The sequence below is a fragment of the Crinia signifera genome, chromosome 7, assembly GCF_055691185.1.
Source record: "Crinia signifera chromosome 7, ASM5569118v1, whole genome shotgun sequence".
Lineage (NCBI taxonomy): Eukaryota > Metazoa > Chordata > Amphibia > Anura > Myobatrachidae > Crinia > Crinia signifera.
The window spans coordinates 97791197-97807001 of NC_139223.1; the positions used below are offsets into that span (position 1 = coordinate 97791197).

At 45.3% G+C, this 15805-nt stretch overlaps 1 protein-coding gene across 2 annotated transcripts in view; it reads right to left on the reverse strand.

Moving 5' to 3' along the window:
* TBCCD1 (TBCC domain containing 1) overlaps positions 1-15805 on the reverse strand; it is a 275986-nt gene that overhangs the window by 23853 nt on the left and 236328 nt on the right. The window lies entirely within an intron of this gene.

The window sequence follows — 15805 nt, forward strand, 5'->3', positions numbered from 1 at the left end:
GGTATAAGATGGAAGTCCCAAGATGTCAGCAAGTGCAGCAGGCTCAGGCAGAAAGAAATCAGCAACACGTCCCAGGAGAATCCTGCACAAGGCACAGGAAATTGCAAACCAGGAAAAAGGAAGCTATCACCGGCTCTGCATTGCTGGGGAGAATGCCAACCTGCCAGCAGGAATAATGAGCTCATTATCAATCAGAAAGATACTCGCACAAGGCGTGTTTAGGCAGCGCTTATGTCAATGAATAAAACAAATTGTTTATAAAGGTATAAATTTTTACTGTTTAAAAATGCATATATATACAATTGTACAATCATAAAATAAAACAATAATTACAACTTAATAAAATTGAGAAGGTGGGGAATAAAAGTAAACTGGAATTAACAAAATCAAGTGAAAAAGGGGGGATGTCCCGCCTCAAAGGACATATGTTGTGAGCATATTTGTGTGATCACTTAATTGTGGAAAACAGGTAAGTGCACTTTACCAATTGGAAGTTCTGGATCTTTCAGAAGAAAAAATATTTGGAGCTGAAAAATCCTCATGCGGCTGCTTTTTGTGCCGCTGCTTTTTGTGCCGCTGGAGGGGTCAGGGATCGCTGGATGGAATCAGTCCTCTGTAGTGAGGTGTGAGATAGATGGTGATTGTCTCAAACACCGGAGGGATGTTACTGTGGCGATATGACCAGAAGAGTTCCAGCAATGGATAGGATGTGGCTTCCGTGACCAAGAGTATAGCCTCACTGGTATAGATGTTTTTTACCAGCGGTGTCTAGGAGCACGGTGTCCGCCTTTAGTCTGGTGTCCAGATGAACAGCAATAATTGGATGTCCACAATGGAGTCGATCTCACAGCTTTGTCCTGAGGCAAGGATGGGGGTAGAAGTTCATCTAACGCGTTTCACTGCGTCCTGCAGCTTTATCAAACACACAGGACGCAGTGAAACGCTTTAGGTGAACTTCTACCCCCATCCTTGCCTCAGGACAAAGCTGTGAGATCGACTCCATTGTGGACATCCAATTATTGCTGTTCATCTGGACACCAGACTAAAGGCGGACACCGTGCTCCTAGACACCGCTGGTAAAAAACATCTATACCAGTGAGGCTATACTCTTGGTCACGGAAGCCACATCCTATCCATTGCTGGAACTCTTCTGGTCATATCGCCACAGTAACATCCCTCCGGTGTTTGAGACAATCACCATCTGTCTCACACCTCACTACAGAGGACTGATTCCATCCAGCGATCCCTGACCCCTCCAGCGGCACAAAAAGCAGCCGCATACATCGTGAGGATTTTCCAGCTCCAAATATTTTTTCTTCTGAAAGATCCAGAACTTCCAATTGGTAAAGTGCACTTACCTGTTTTCCACAATTAAGTGATCACACAAATATGCTCACAACATATGTCCTTTGAGGCGGGACATCCCCCCTTTTTCACTTGATTTTGTTAATTCCAGTTTACTTTTATTCCCCACCTTCTCAATTTTATTAAGTTGTAATTATTGTTTTATTTTATGATTGTACAATTGAATATATATGCATTTTTAAACAGTAAAAATTTATACCTTTATAAACAATTTGTTTTATTCATTGACATAAGCGCTGCCTAAACACGCCTTGTGCGAGTATCTTTCTCTTTTTTACCAGTGAGGAGTGACTACCCTCACACCCAGGCAGCTGCTTACATTGCAGGATCAGCTCATTGTCAAAGCGCCTGAATATTCCTAGTGAATACTTTCTGCTCATTATCAATCAGCCTAGTGAATAATCAAGTCTCCAGAAGATTAGAGCTGCAATGGCACAGACTGACCACCGGAGGCCACCAAAGAGTCAAATGCCAAACAAACGGAAAAGAACACAAAACTGACCTGAACCATACTAATAGTTCCTAACAGTAGGGATCCAGTCCTACCAACTTCAGAATGCAAACAGCAAAAATAGTGAGCTTTTCCTATTCTACACCTCTGACCTCTTTTAACCAGGGTCGGATCTATTATAAATCTAATGAAATTTGAACTTTAGGGCCCCTAATACTGGAGGGCCCTGAAGGAAGTTTTATTTCTTTATAAAGTTATTTTTTTTAATGAATACTGGAGGGACCCTTAAGGCTTTTTGTATGAAGTAAATTTTTCTACATTCCCAGGCATTCCATAGCCTAAGAGGGCCTATCCTAGGAAGGTGGCTGACAGCAATGAAAGTCTTTTGACTTAAAGATGAGAAGGAGTCCTAGACAATGAGGTGATGAGGTTATTTTGCTAGTGCTGAGTGGCGTGCGCTGTCAGTTGTTTACTGAAGAGAGGAGGTGAAAGAGTGCTCTGAGATAAGTGGGGGTTCTGTGAGATGATTATTAAAAGTGGGTGGTGTTAGGTGATTATTGAAGGAGGTGCTTTGAGAGGTAAATGTTTTGACCTCGTTGGATGCTGCCCTATTGTCGCTGCTTTTGAAAGGCACATCATAACAGTCTTAAGGCCAAAAATTTAGCTAATGATGGTAAATAAGGGAAAAAAAAGTTGACAGAACAAATATTGTAGCTCAATCACAATACTGCATGGCTAGAATGTATATATATATATATATATATATATATATATATATATATATATATATATATATATAGAGTTAGTATCACAAACAGTGGCACTCAGTCGGTAGATTTTTCAAAGTGTATTAGAATCACAGCAACAATCCAACATTTCGGGGATTATTCGCCCCTTTGTCAAGCTGTGGGTGATGTTAACATAAGTCAAAACGTGTTTACCTTAAATAGGGTGAGAAAGCAAGTGTCACGGCGTTCAGCGTCCTCCCTCCCGGCATCAGAGTCTAGGCCGGAAATTAGAGCGGCGGAAGTCAGTCTCCGTCATTGATATGGGGATGTCCGGTGTCTGGAGCGCGCTGTGGAGCGCAAGCTATGTGGTTGCCCAGGAAGCTACTGCTTTTTTCCTGTCAGTGTGATCACTGTGCTCGGAGTTCGGACGCTGACAGCCATGTCACTACAGTATGTAGTGGAGAAATTACAATTATAAACAGATAGCAAGACATAACTCTGTGACATACAATGTCTAAAGTGAACTGTAAATATTGTTAAGATGCATAACAATTTTTTCAAGTACGTGAATATAAATATATACGCACGTGTGAAAATGTATAAAAATCTACAACAGGGGAACTCTAGAATGGACAATCATATATGTATATGTATATATATATATATATATATATATATATATATATATATATATATATATATATATATATATATATATATATATATATATATGCAGGCTTGGACCGGCACTTGGTACATCCAGACAGCGGGGAGGTGCCTTCCACAAATGGATATAGTAGCGGTATTCAATCAAATAAATGAAAGAAGACTGGAGGCGGCACTCTCAGTGAAACAGATAACTGTGTATTAAAGCATCAAATCACAGTGGAACAAATTCACAGTGGCAAACGTGTCAGCATATTGTGTCGACCGTTTCGGAGCATTCGCTCCTTCTTCAAGACTGCTGTCTGTGCAGTAAAATTCAACAAAGCGTGGTGTGCAGAAAACAACAGACATAGGAAACAACTTAGTTTAAATAGGGAAACACACTTACGTGATCTTGGTCCCGGGCTGCACAGGGGGTTTGGCTTCCGGCTGCGTGTTCACGTGACAACTGACGTCAGTCCGTCCGTTGTCTAGGTGACCCGCCGGCGTTGGTTCCAACTGGCAGACGGGAGGAGTGAAGGGACATATTCAGCGTGCATTTTAACCTGCAGTACATACAGGAGTGCACATGTTAGTGATACCATGTATCAAGAAGTGACAAAAGTTATTTAAAGTGACGATGTGCGTAAATATTGGGGAAAGGTGGTTAAAATAATGGACCGCAACTACATGGGGATACAACCTATATGCATTTCATATAAAATTATCACGTTAGTGTGTTTACAATAAGACATGCATAGATATATGACAGCCTGTAATACATATTACCTATTATTCAATGGCCATCAATGTTCTGTTTAAAAGCATATTTCAACAGCCTAATGGATTGCAATTTTACACCATACATTAGGTACATAGAACAATATAAGCGGTGTGCATCATCCGTTTTTGAAGGGATCTTCCGTGTTGACCAATCGACACTCGTGTCGACAATGACTGGGAAAAAAGTTGGAATTAATTAATAAACAATTATTATTATTTATTGACTAGTAGTTAGTAAGCTACTAAAAAGGATTAGTTGTAACTAGATTTAGAGAAATCCGTTTAGAGGGATATATTTAAAGAAATATGTTTAAAGAAGTTTTCTCATTTAAACCATGAGGGGCCACTGAGTTTAAGACATGAATCCAGTGGGTCTCACGCTGGAGGAGGGTTTTAAGTCTGTTGCCACCTCGAACAGGGAGGGGGACATGTTCAACTATTTGGGGTCTTAAATCGGCCAGCGTATGTTGGTGGGCCTTAAAGTGGCGGGCCACCGGCTGGTCGATATCCTTGCCAGCTAGACAATTCTTGATAGCTGACCGGTGAGCTGTTGCTCGCTCTCGGAAGGGTCGGGTAGTGCAGGTGACAGCCTGATTAATTTTGTATCGATGACCGGTTTTGGGGTGTAAAAACACCGAACTAGTGTCCATGTGTCTACATGCTGTGCATGTTGGACACCTGTAACATCCTGGAGCTTTAATCTGAGTATTACTGGGGATGGTTGGAATTAGATTCGTCTGTCACGACTGGGGATTTGGGACCCGGGAGTGACCTTGGTGGCTAGCTGACAACCCAATGGAAACAGGACGGAGGCAAGTGGATACAAATGAGTAAAGTTTATTGCATAGAATGAACTGGTACAGGGGACATTTGAAAGTCTGTAAAAGTCTTTGGAAAGCTGGGAACTGATAACAGTTACTTGGAGGCACGTAGTAGAGACACGGGAGCACAGGAGCTGGAAAGCACAGAGTAGGGCCACTAGAGTGCAGGTGCCGGAAGCACGGAGTTGGACCACTGGAGAGCAGGTGCCGGAAGCACGGAGTTGGACCACTGGAGAGCAGGTGCCGGAAGCACGGTAGGCAGTGGTGAAGGTGGTTGCGGGTGCAGGTACTGAGGCACGCAGAGGCAGGTGGACACAGGTGCAGATGCTGGAGCGTGCGGGTGCAAGTGGTCACAGGTGCAGGTAACTCGGAAGAACAGGTGCAGGAAACTCGGAAGCACAGGTGCAGGTAACTCGAAATGCAGGAACGGATGAACACTGGTGCAGATGAACACAGGTACAGGTAAGTCAGAAGCACAGGTGCAGGTAACTCAGAAGCACAGGTGCAGGTAACTTCGGAAGGCAGGAACGGATGAACACTGGCACAGATGAACACAGGTGCAGATAACTTGAAAGCACAGGTGCAGGTAACTGGAAGCACAGGTGCAGGTAACTGGAAGCACAGGTGCAGGCAACTCGGGAACACAGGTGCAGGCAACTCGGGAACACAGGTGCAGGCTACTCGGGAACACAGGTGCAGGCTACTCGGGAACACAGGTGCAGGCAACTCGGGAACACAGGTGCTGGGACAGGAAGCAGGTACTGGATACAGGTACAGGGTAACACTGGTGCAGGTATTTGTAATGCAGGAACAGGTGAACACTGGTGCAGGGTCTTGAAGGCACACAGGTGTAGGAACGCTGGTGCAGGGTTTTGGAGGCACACAGGTGTAGGAACGCTGGTGCAGGGTGTTGGAGGCACACAGGAGTAGGAACACTGGTGCAGGGTGTTGGAGGCACACAGGTGTAGGAACGCTGGTGCAGGGTCTTGGAAGCACACAGGTGTAGAAATGCTGGGTAACTGGAATACCACAGAGCTTAAGCAGGAACACAAGCTGAAGCTTCCTCCCAAGTTATTGACAACAATGCAAAAGCAAAGCGTCTATGCAGGGCTGGGAAGATAACCCCTCAGAGCAGCACTGATTGGCCATCCGGGTGATTGCGAATGGCCACACCTGGAACAGTCTCTGGATGAGGCCAACAGGGAACTTGTATAAATCCTTTCAAGTGGTAACCACAGAGTTAATGGCTGAATCAGAATCACCCAGGTGCTCATTACAAGCAAATACTCAGATCTTGCTGCAGCAGGCTGAGAAACAAGACTGACAGGCAGGCAAGACAGGAAAACACACTGAGTTCTGGCAGGATTGTGACAGTACCCCCCCCTTTTCGGGTGGCCACCGGACACTTCAGGAACTTTGAAGAAAAGTCACAATTCTGCCTCATCGTCAGAACAGGTGGACCATCCATTGTCGATGTAAACGGAATTCCCGTTCCCTTGGACACGATAATGAGGATGACTTCCATCCTGAAGGAACACTTGACTTGGACGAAGTGGACCACTGGAGAAAGATGTAGAATCAAATTCATCAGGGATAACTGAAGTATTTTTGACTGGAACTGAGAGCCGAGAAGATCGGGCCCTTGAGGCTAAGGCACCACTAGGACTCAAATTAAATCTTGTTCGATATCCAGGGGCTTTCGGATAGCCACCTGTAGCATCTAACTGAATTTTTCTCAGAGGTAAGACATGGCAAGGTGAAACAGGATTTTCAAGGAAAGGGGTAGAGTCATAATCCTCATCATACTCGGAATCAGAATCCATGTCTAGAGTTAAGACTGCCTTGCTCTGACTGGAGGTTTCTGAAGACTTGTTGGGGCAAGGTACCGTAGAAGGTTCCACTTGAGGATGAGACAGAGAAACACAGCTAACTCTTAAGGTCCTGGGTACAGACCTTGAAGATGTGGGATATTCAGCAGAAATTCGAAGGAATCTTTGGAAGGAGACAGAGCCATATAATTTAGTTCCATATCTATGGACTGAGTCTTCGGTGACGACTGTGAACCAGCCTGTTTTCTGGCAGCCCGAAATTTTTTGATATATTGGTCAAGAAGAGCTTGATCTTGTTCGGGGAGTTCCATCTTGGAGGACTGAGCTAAATCTGTGTTAGAGTATAGAGTCTCTAGAGTACTAACTGTTTTTTCAACACAGTGGGAGTCGATAGAAGACAGGCTGGAATTATCAGGATCAGGTAACTTTGGAGGAGTCTCTGGGCTGAAGGATAGTACAGACTTGGAAGTAGACAAACTTGGACCAGCTGGAACCGGAGGACATCCGATTGTACTTGAACCAGCTAGGACCGGTAGGGACTCTATATTGACGGATGGGACCGGATGATCACTGAAGATGCTTAAACCGGCTTGGACCGGCATGGACTCAGGATTGATGGATGGCAACGGATGATCACTGAAGATACTTGAACCGGCTGGGACCGGCATGGACTCTGGACTGACGGTTAAGACCGGATGAGAACCAGAGGTGTCGGAATCGGCTGGAACGAAATGAGCCTCCTGACTGACGGCTGGAACCAGATCATCATTGGAGGTACTTGAACCGGCCGGGACCGGAGTGGACTCTGGACTGACGGCTGGGACCGGATGAGGTCCAGAGGTGTCGGAATCGGCTGGAACCGAATGAGCCTCCTGACTGACGGCTGGAACCGGATCATCAATGGTGGTACTTGAACCGTCTGGAACCGGAGTGGACACAGGACTGCGGACCCCCTCTTGGGGCTGAAGACTGCGGACCCCCTCTTGGGGCTGAAGACTGCGGACCCCCTCTTGGGGCTGAAGACTGCGGACCCCCTCTTGGGGCTGAAGACTGCGGACCCCCTCACAGGCACTATCACTGAGACTCCTTTCACTTTGTAGCTGTAGCTGATGGGCTTCACAACCTCAGGAGTGTAACTGAGTAACGTAGTTATTATGGGAAAAAAATTTGCCAAAAGTTCTTGTAGCTGGATAAGTGAGTGGTGGTAGGTTCCCATTGGTATTGCTGTCAGATTTTGCATAGCCACTTTAAAGTCACTAGCCAAGTCCAGGGGCTTTTGCATACTGTCACAACTGGGGATTTGGGACCCGGGAGTGACCTTGGTGGCTAGCTGACAACCCAATGGAAACAGGACGGAGGCAAGTGGATACAAATGAGTAAAGTTTATTGCATAGAATGAACTGGTACAGGGGACATTTGAAAGTCTATAAAAGTCTTTGGAAAGCTGGGAACTGATAAGTTACTTGGAGGCACGTAGTAGAGACACGGGAGCACAGGAGCTGGAAAGCACAGAGTAGGGCCACTGGAGTGCAGGTGCCGGAAGCACGGAGTTGGACCACTGGAGAGCAGGTGCCGGAAGCACAGAGTTGGACCACTGGAGAGCAGGTGCCGGAAGCACGGTAGGCAGTGGTGAAGGTGGTTGCGGGTGCAGGTACTGAGGCACGCAGAGGCAGGTGGACACAGGTGCAGATGCTGGAACGTGCGGGTGCAAGTGGTCACAGGTGCAGGTAACTCGGAAGAACAGGTGCAGGAAACTCGGAAGCACAGGTGCAGGTAACTCGAAATGCAGGAACGGATGAACACTGGTGCAGATGAACACAGGTACTGGTAAGTTGGAAGCACAGGTGCAGGTAACTCAGAAGCACAGGTGCAGGTAACTTCGGAAGGCAGGAACGGATGAACACAGGTGCAGATAACTTGGAAGCACAGGTGCAGGTGACACGGGAACACAGGTGCAGGCAACTCGGGAACACAGGTGCAGGCAACTCGGGAACACAGGTGCAGGGACAGGAAGCAGGTACTGGATACAGGTGCAGGGTAACACTGGTGCAGGTACTTGTAATGCAGGAACAGGTGAACACTGGTGCAGGGTCTTGAAGGCACACAGGTGTAGGAACGCTGGTGCAGGGTTTTGGAGGCACACAGGTGTAGGAACGCTGGTGCAGGGTGTTGGAGGCACACAGGTGTAGGAACGCTGGTGCAGGGTCTTGGAAGCACACAGGTGTAGAAATGCTGGGTAACTGGAATACCACAGAGCTTAAGCAGGAACACAAGCTGAAGCTTCCTCCCAAGTTATTGACAACAATGCAAAAGCAAAGCGTCTATGCAGGGCTGGGAGGAAAAAAACCCTCAGAGCAGCACTGATTGGCCATCTGGGTGATTGCGAATGGCCACACCTGGAACAGTCTCTGGATGAGGCCAACAGGGAACTTGTATAAATCCTTTCAAGTGGTAACCACAGAGTTAATGGCTGAATCAGAATCACCCAGGTGCTCATTACAAGCAAATACTCAGATCTTGCTGCAGCAGGCTGAGAAACAAGACTGACAGGCAGGCAAGACAGGAAAACACACTGAGTTCTGGCAGGATTGTGACATCGTCTTTACCACCAGATCTCGTATATTTCGTCCCCTCTTAAAGCTGGGCATCAGGGAGGTTTGAGAGAAACATGGAAGGTCTCGGTCACTGGTGACCAATGGCCAAGTGGCTTTTAGGACCCGCGGTAGGGCCGCACTAGTAGACGAAAAAGTGGTCACTAGTGGTATTCTCTTGCTGGTATCTTTTTTGCTATTGCTGGTTAATAGTTGTACTCTGGGTATATTGAGTACCTCCTGTTTTTGTCTCTTAAGTACCCTATAATCGTAACCGCGTTCCAAGAATTTTTTGATAACCACATTAAAGGGCCTCATCTAATTGGTCATGGTCACTATATGCATGTCTTATTGTAAACACACTAATGTGATAATTTTATATGAAATGCATATAGGTTGTATCCCCATGTAGTTGCGGTCCATTATTTTAACCACCTTTCCCCAATATTTGCGCACATCGTCACTTTAAATAACTTTTGTCACTTCTTGATACATGGTATCACTAACATGTGCACTCCTGTATGTACTGCAGGTTAAAACGCACGCTGAATATGTCCCTTCACTCCTCCCGCCTGCCAGTTGGATCCGACGCCGGCGGGTCACCTAGACAACGGACGGACTGACGTCAGTTGTCACGTGAACACGCAGCCGGAAGCCGAACCCTCTGTGTAGCCCAGGACCAAGATCACGTAAGTGTGTTTCCCTTTTTAAACTAAGTTGTTTCCTATGTCTGTTGTTTTCTGCACACCACGCTTTGTTGACTTTTACTGCACAGCCAGCAGTCTTGAAGAAGGAGCGAATGCTCCGAAACGGTCGACACAATATGCTGACACGTTTGCCACTGTGAATTTGTTCCACTGTGATTTGATGCTTTAATACACAGTTATCTGTTTCACTGAGAGTGCCGCCTCCAGTCTTCTTTCATTTATTTGATTGAATACCGCTACTATATCCATTTGTGGAAGGCACCTCCCCGCTGTCTGGATGTACCAAGTGCCGGTCCAAGCCAGCATATATGTATTTGGATTCCCCGCCAGGAACCCTAAGTGACAAGGCACTGGTCCTAAAACGTTTATCCTCTTTTATCAAGCTTATCTAGCTGCAGAATTATCAACGGACCACAGCAACAACTTACTGTCCGTCCAACAATGGAACCTACTACAGCCAGGACAGACCCCCTCAGCTTTGTGGAGCTGCAACAACATCTCAATGACATGCTGTCCTTTTCACCAGATCAGGTTCAGGCCATCCTGTTCGAGGAACCTGATGCCACGGAGACAACAACAGATACCCCTGATGACATCTATCATGCTCTCCTAAAATTACAGAAGAAGAAGATTGATTGTCTTCTGCATGGGACTTCACTGTCTCACTATTACCGACAGGCCCAAATACCCCGGGGCTTCCGAATCTCCAACACACCCACTATAGGGCGCAACAGCGCAGAATTTTGCTATAAATGGATCTCTGTGTTAAATAAATGCAGTATGGATCTTATGATCCTTGTAATAGAAGAAGCTGCAAAATCCCTTCATTCCACCAGATCCAAAATAGCCTCTTTCAAAACGCTGCATAAAAGCATGCTGGAAGACAAAAAACACACTGCCCTGTGGTCAAAATTGGAGAGTCAAGTCTCCACCTATAAAGCAGACCTGGAGCGCTTTAAAAAGAAAAAATTAATCACTGTACAAAGCGACTATGAAGAAGCACGTGTGTACCGATGGCTTAGCGGCATGCAACCAAACAACACCAGATACAAAGGCCGCTCCAAACCACAGTGGAAACCAAGACGTGACCCAGCCGGTTCTAATAGCGACAGTGATTTCGCGTTTGCTGACTCCGACCAGCCGTCGACATCATCCGCAAGAATCCCTTTAGGCCGCGCCACCAGGGCCCGTACGGGGGGTTCCGTGCCAGACCCACCCACCGCAGAGGTCAAACGCAAAGGCTCCACCAAACCGCCCATCAACAAACAGAAGAATTAATATTTAATCTATCGTCCACTCCCTTATCAGACCTTGAACATAATGTCCTCTCCAGGGGCCTATCTTTCGTCCCCACCAATCGACACAAAGATCTAGAATGGAAAATAGATCTCCATCGATTTAATAGAAATTTGCGCATTAAAGAATATTTTCAACACCAAACGGTGCCCATGATCCCAGATAAACATCAAGAATTCCTGCGACAACATAGCAAATCCACCTTTGATCCGCCGTCTCAAAACTCATCTCTACGAACATTATCCCGATTACTGGACTCTTCCATTTCTCAACTGGATAAGGTCCAGCCACGTCATCATCATAACCTCTCGAAAGGTGAACAACTGGCTTTACAATCATTGTCTAAAAGAGACGATATAATCGTACGACCTGCGGACAAAGGTGGTGGCATAGTAGTCCAGGATCGTGCCATCTATATCCAAAACCTGGATACTCATCTGGCTGATGCCACCACCTACAGGAAGTTACCAGGTGATCCAACACCTATCTTTAAAAAACAACTGGACGTCATCTTAAAGCATGCCTTGGAAGAAGGCCATATCAGTAAAAAAACCCACAAGACCTTGTCCTCCGATTTTCCCATCACCCCTGTGATATATTCCATTCCCAAAATTCACAAAGACAGCAGTAACCCTCCAGGCCGCCACATCATCTCCGCCCGCAACTCCCTCTGTCAACCCATATCTCAATTTTTGGATGCACTTATCCAACCACTTGTCATGTCACAACCCCACTTCCTGAAGGACACCACACAACTTTTGATCAAACTTCAACAACTACAAAATATTCCGGCTCATGCATTATTATGCACAATGGATGTATCCAATTTATACACCGTTATCCCCCATACTGAAGGACTTGCCACCATGAGAACTTTCCTCGTCTCCAACAGATTCGATGGCCTGGACATTCCATTGTTCCTAGAACTATTGGAGTTTAACCTTACTAAAAATTATTTTCTACACAACAGTTTTTATTTACAGTTAACCGGTTGTGCGATGGGGTCCAATGTGGCCCCGTCGCTAGCAAATGTCTTTATGTTCTCTCAAGAATTTAACTTTTTCTTTACACAAAATAATATCTCAAAAAACATATTATTTTATTGTCGATATATCGACGATTTATTGCTGATTTGGGGTGACAGCAAGGAGGATCTCACTACTCTTGTTAACAATATCAATGCACTTGACAACCCGATTAAATTAACAATGCAATGCCACCCCTCGATGATTAATTATTTAGATGTATCCATACATCTGAAGGATGGTAATATTCAAACTACAGTCTTTACAAAACCAACAGACCGCAATACCCTTCTTCACCATGGTAGTCACCATGCTCCAAGTTTGAAGAAGGGCCTACCGCGGTCTCATATGTTGCGCATTGCGCGAATAACTAGTGACCATGACCAATTAGATGAGGCCCTTAATGTGGTTATCAAAAAATTCTTGGAACGCGGTTACGATTATAGGGTACTTAAGAGACAAAAACAGGAGGTACTCAATATACCCAGAGTACAACTATTAACCAGCAATAGCAAAAAAGATACCAGCAAGAGAATACCACTAGTGACCACTTTTTCGTCTACTAGTGCGGCCCTACCGCGGGTCCTAAAAGCCACTTGGCCATTGGTCACCAGTGACCGAGACCTTCCATGTTTCTCTCAAACCTCCCTGATGCCCAGCTTTAAGAGGGGACGAAATATACGAGATCTGGTGGTAAAGACGAATCTAATTCCAACCATCCCCAGTAATACTCAGATTAAAGCTCCAGGATGTTACAGGTGTCCAACATGCACAGCATGTAGACACATGGACACTGGTTCGGTGTTTTTACACCCCAAAATCGGTCACCGATACAAAATTAATCAGGCTGTCACCTGCATTACGGCCTTCGTGGTGTACATTATTAAGTGTCCTTGTGCACTCATATATGTTGGCCAAACCAGCCGACCCTTCCGAGAGCGAGCAACAGCTCACCGGTCAGCTATCAAGAATTGTCTAGCAGGCAAGGATATCGACCAGCCGGTGGCCCGCCACTTTAAGGCCCACCAACATACGCTGGCCGATTTAAGTCACCAAATAGTTGAACATGTCCCCCTCCCTGTTCGAGGTGGCAACAGACTTAAAACCCTCCTCCAGCGTGAGACCCACTGGATTCATGTCTTAAACTCAGTGGCCCCTCATGGTTTAAATGAGAAAACTTCTTTAAACATATTTCTTTAAATATATCCCTCTAAACGGATTTCTCTAAATCTAGTTACAACTAATCCTTTTTAGTAGCTTACTAACTACTAGTCAATAATTAATAATAATTGTTTATTAATTCCAACTTTTTTCCCAGTCATTGTCGACACGAGTGTCGATTGGTCAACACGGAAGATCCCTTCAAAAACGGATGATGCAAATACATGCACACCGCTTATATTGTTCTATGTACCTAATGTATGGTGTAAAATTGCAATCCATTAGGCTGTTGAAATATGCTTTTAAACAGAACATTTGCGGCCATTGAATAATAGGTAATATGTATTACAGGCTGTCATATATCTATGCATGTCTTATTGTAAACACACTAACGTGATCATTTTATATGAAATGCATATAGGTTGTATCCCCATGTAGTTGCGGTCCATTATTTTAACCACCTTTCCCCAATATTTACGCACATCGTCACTTTAAATAACTTTTGTCACTTCTTGATACATGGTATCACTAACATGTGCACTCCTGTATGTACTGCAGGTTAAAATGCACGCTGAATATGTCCCTTCACTCCTCCCGTCTGCCAGTTGGAACCGACGCCGGCGGGTCACCTAGACAACGGACGGACTGACGTCAGTTGTCATGTGAACACGCAGCCGGAAGCCGAACCCTCTGTGCAGCCCGGGACCAATATCACGTAAGTGTGTTTCCCTATTTAAACTAAGTTGTTTCCTATGTCTGTTGTTTTCTGCACACCACGCTTTGTTGAATTTTACTGCACAGCCAGCAGTCTTGAAGAAGGAGCGAATGCTCCGAAACGGTCGACACAATATGCTGACACGTTTGCCACTGTGAATTTGTTCCACTGTGATTTGATGCTTTAATACACAGGACCTTATTCTGATCGGTGCGTACTTTCCCGAATTCTTACGGTGCGGGCCGCACGCCACGCTATGCGGACATCGCCCATTGAGCCCCCGCATTCAGACGGACTCACTCTTTAAGAACAGGGTGTATGTACGGACGACATACAAACCTTGCGTGTGCGGTGGACACGTACAGATTCTGCACGGTCTTACAGCGTAAGCACGATCTTACCACGTCAGAACGGACGGGAACCTGGCCGTACGCACTGATGCGGTGTATTTACGCTAAATACAACACTATTTCTCGGAGCACACACAGCGATCACATGATCCACTTATGCAATTAGGCAACCTGATTAAAAAGGGATGGTTATCTATTTGAATCAATTAAATCCTAATATATACTGAACCACATTACTACTACATTCATTACACACATTAACCCTTACATCATGTGAACATAACATACATCTATATACAGTATGTACATTTTACTAATTTAAAATAATCTAAACAATTTACACATATACTGTTTAATGTAAAAAAAACACACAGACAACTTCTAACTATTGGCAACTATTTATTATTAATATATATATATATTTTTTTATTCAAATATAATACAAAATTTAAGTTAGCAGGTCCGTGAGGTCCTGTATAGCTGCAAGCGCCAGCTGCATGTGTGTCCTCACTCGTATAAGGGCCCCACGGATACCCTCATCTGCTTGGGGTGGCTCATCTGTGGGCATGTTAAAAATGGTACAATTAGTAATGATAATCATGCATACATTTAACATAGTCATACATCAATACAATAATCTCAGGAATGCACAGTACATTTGTGCAATCAAGCATGGCTTGCCTGCTGATGGTCTGCTCCATAAATCATTGTCATATTGCCAGTTCGGTGAAGCTGCATCACTAACCCACTCCCATGCACAAAATCATTATTAAGACAAAATCGACCAACAATTATGTTAGCAAAAATACATTCCAACCACAGGGGGTGGCTAGCTAGGGGAGGGCCCAGGGGCACTGACCACTTGTGACTGCAGGGCCGGCTCTACCACTAGCCAGCTTTAGGCAGCTGCCTAAGGTGCCAGGATCTAGGGGGGCACCACCAAGTCTGCCTAGGGAAAAATCAAGGATGTCTGTGAGGATCCTTGTTGTACTTAATGCAGGTGGTTGCTGTGGAACATCTACGACCTCACCTCCATACTTCCTCTTGAGGCATACTTTCTTATTTTGCTGCCTTCTCTTCCTGTACTCTGTTGTGGGTGGCAAAGGGGAGGGTGCTGGGGGCCTCCAGAGAAAACAGGGGTCTTTCTCAACTACCTGAGGGGCTGGGAAGACCACTCAATTGTGGGAGGCTCCCTGCCATTACAGAATGTTAGGCAAGTATGCATTGATGTTGGAATATGGTTATTGGTGGCATTATGGGGGGGGGGGGGAGGGCAGTAGTTTGAACTTTTGGCTAGGGTGATGACAAGCCTTAGACTGGCCCTGTGTGACTCCATTA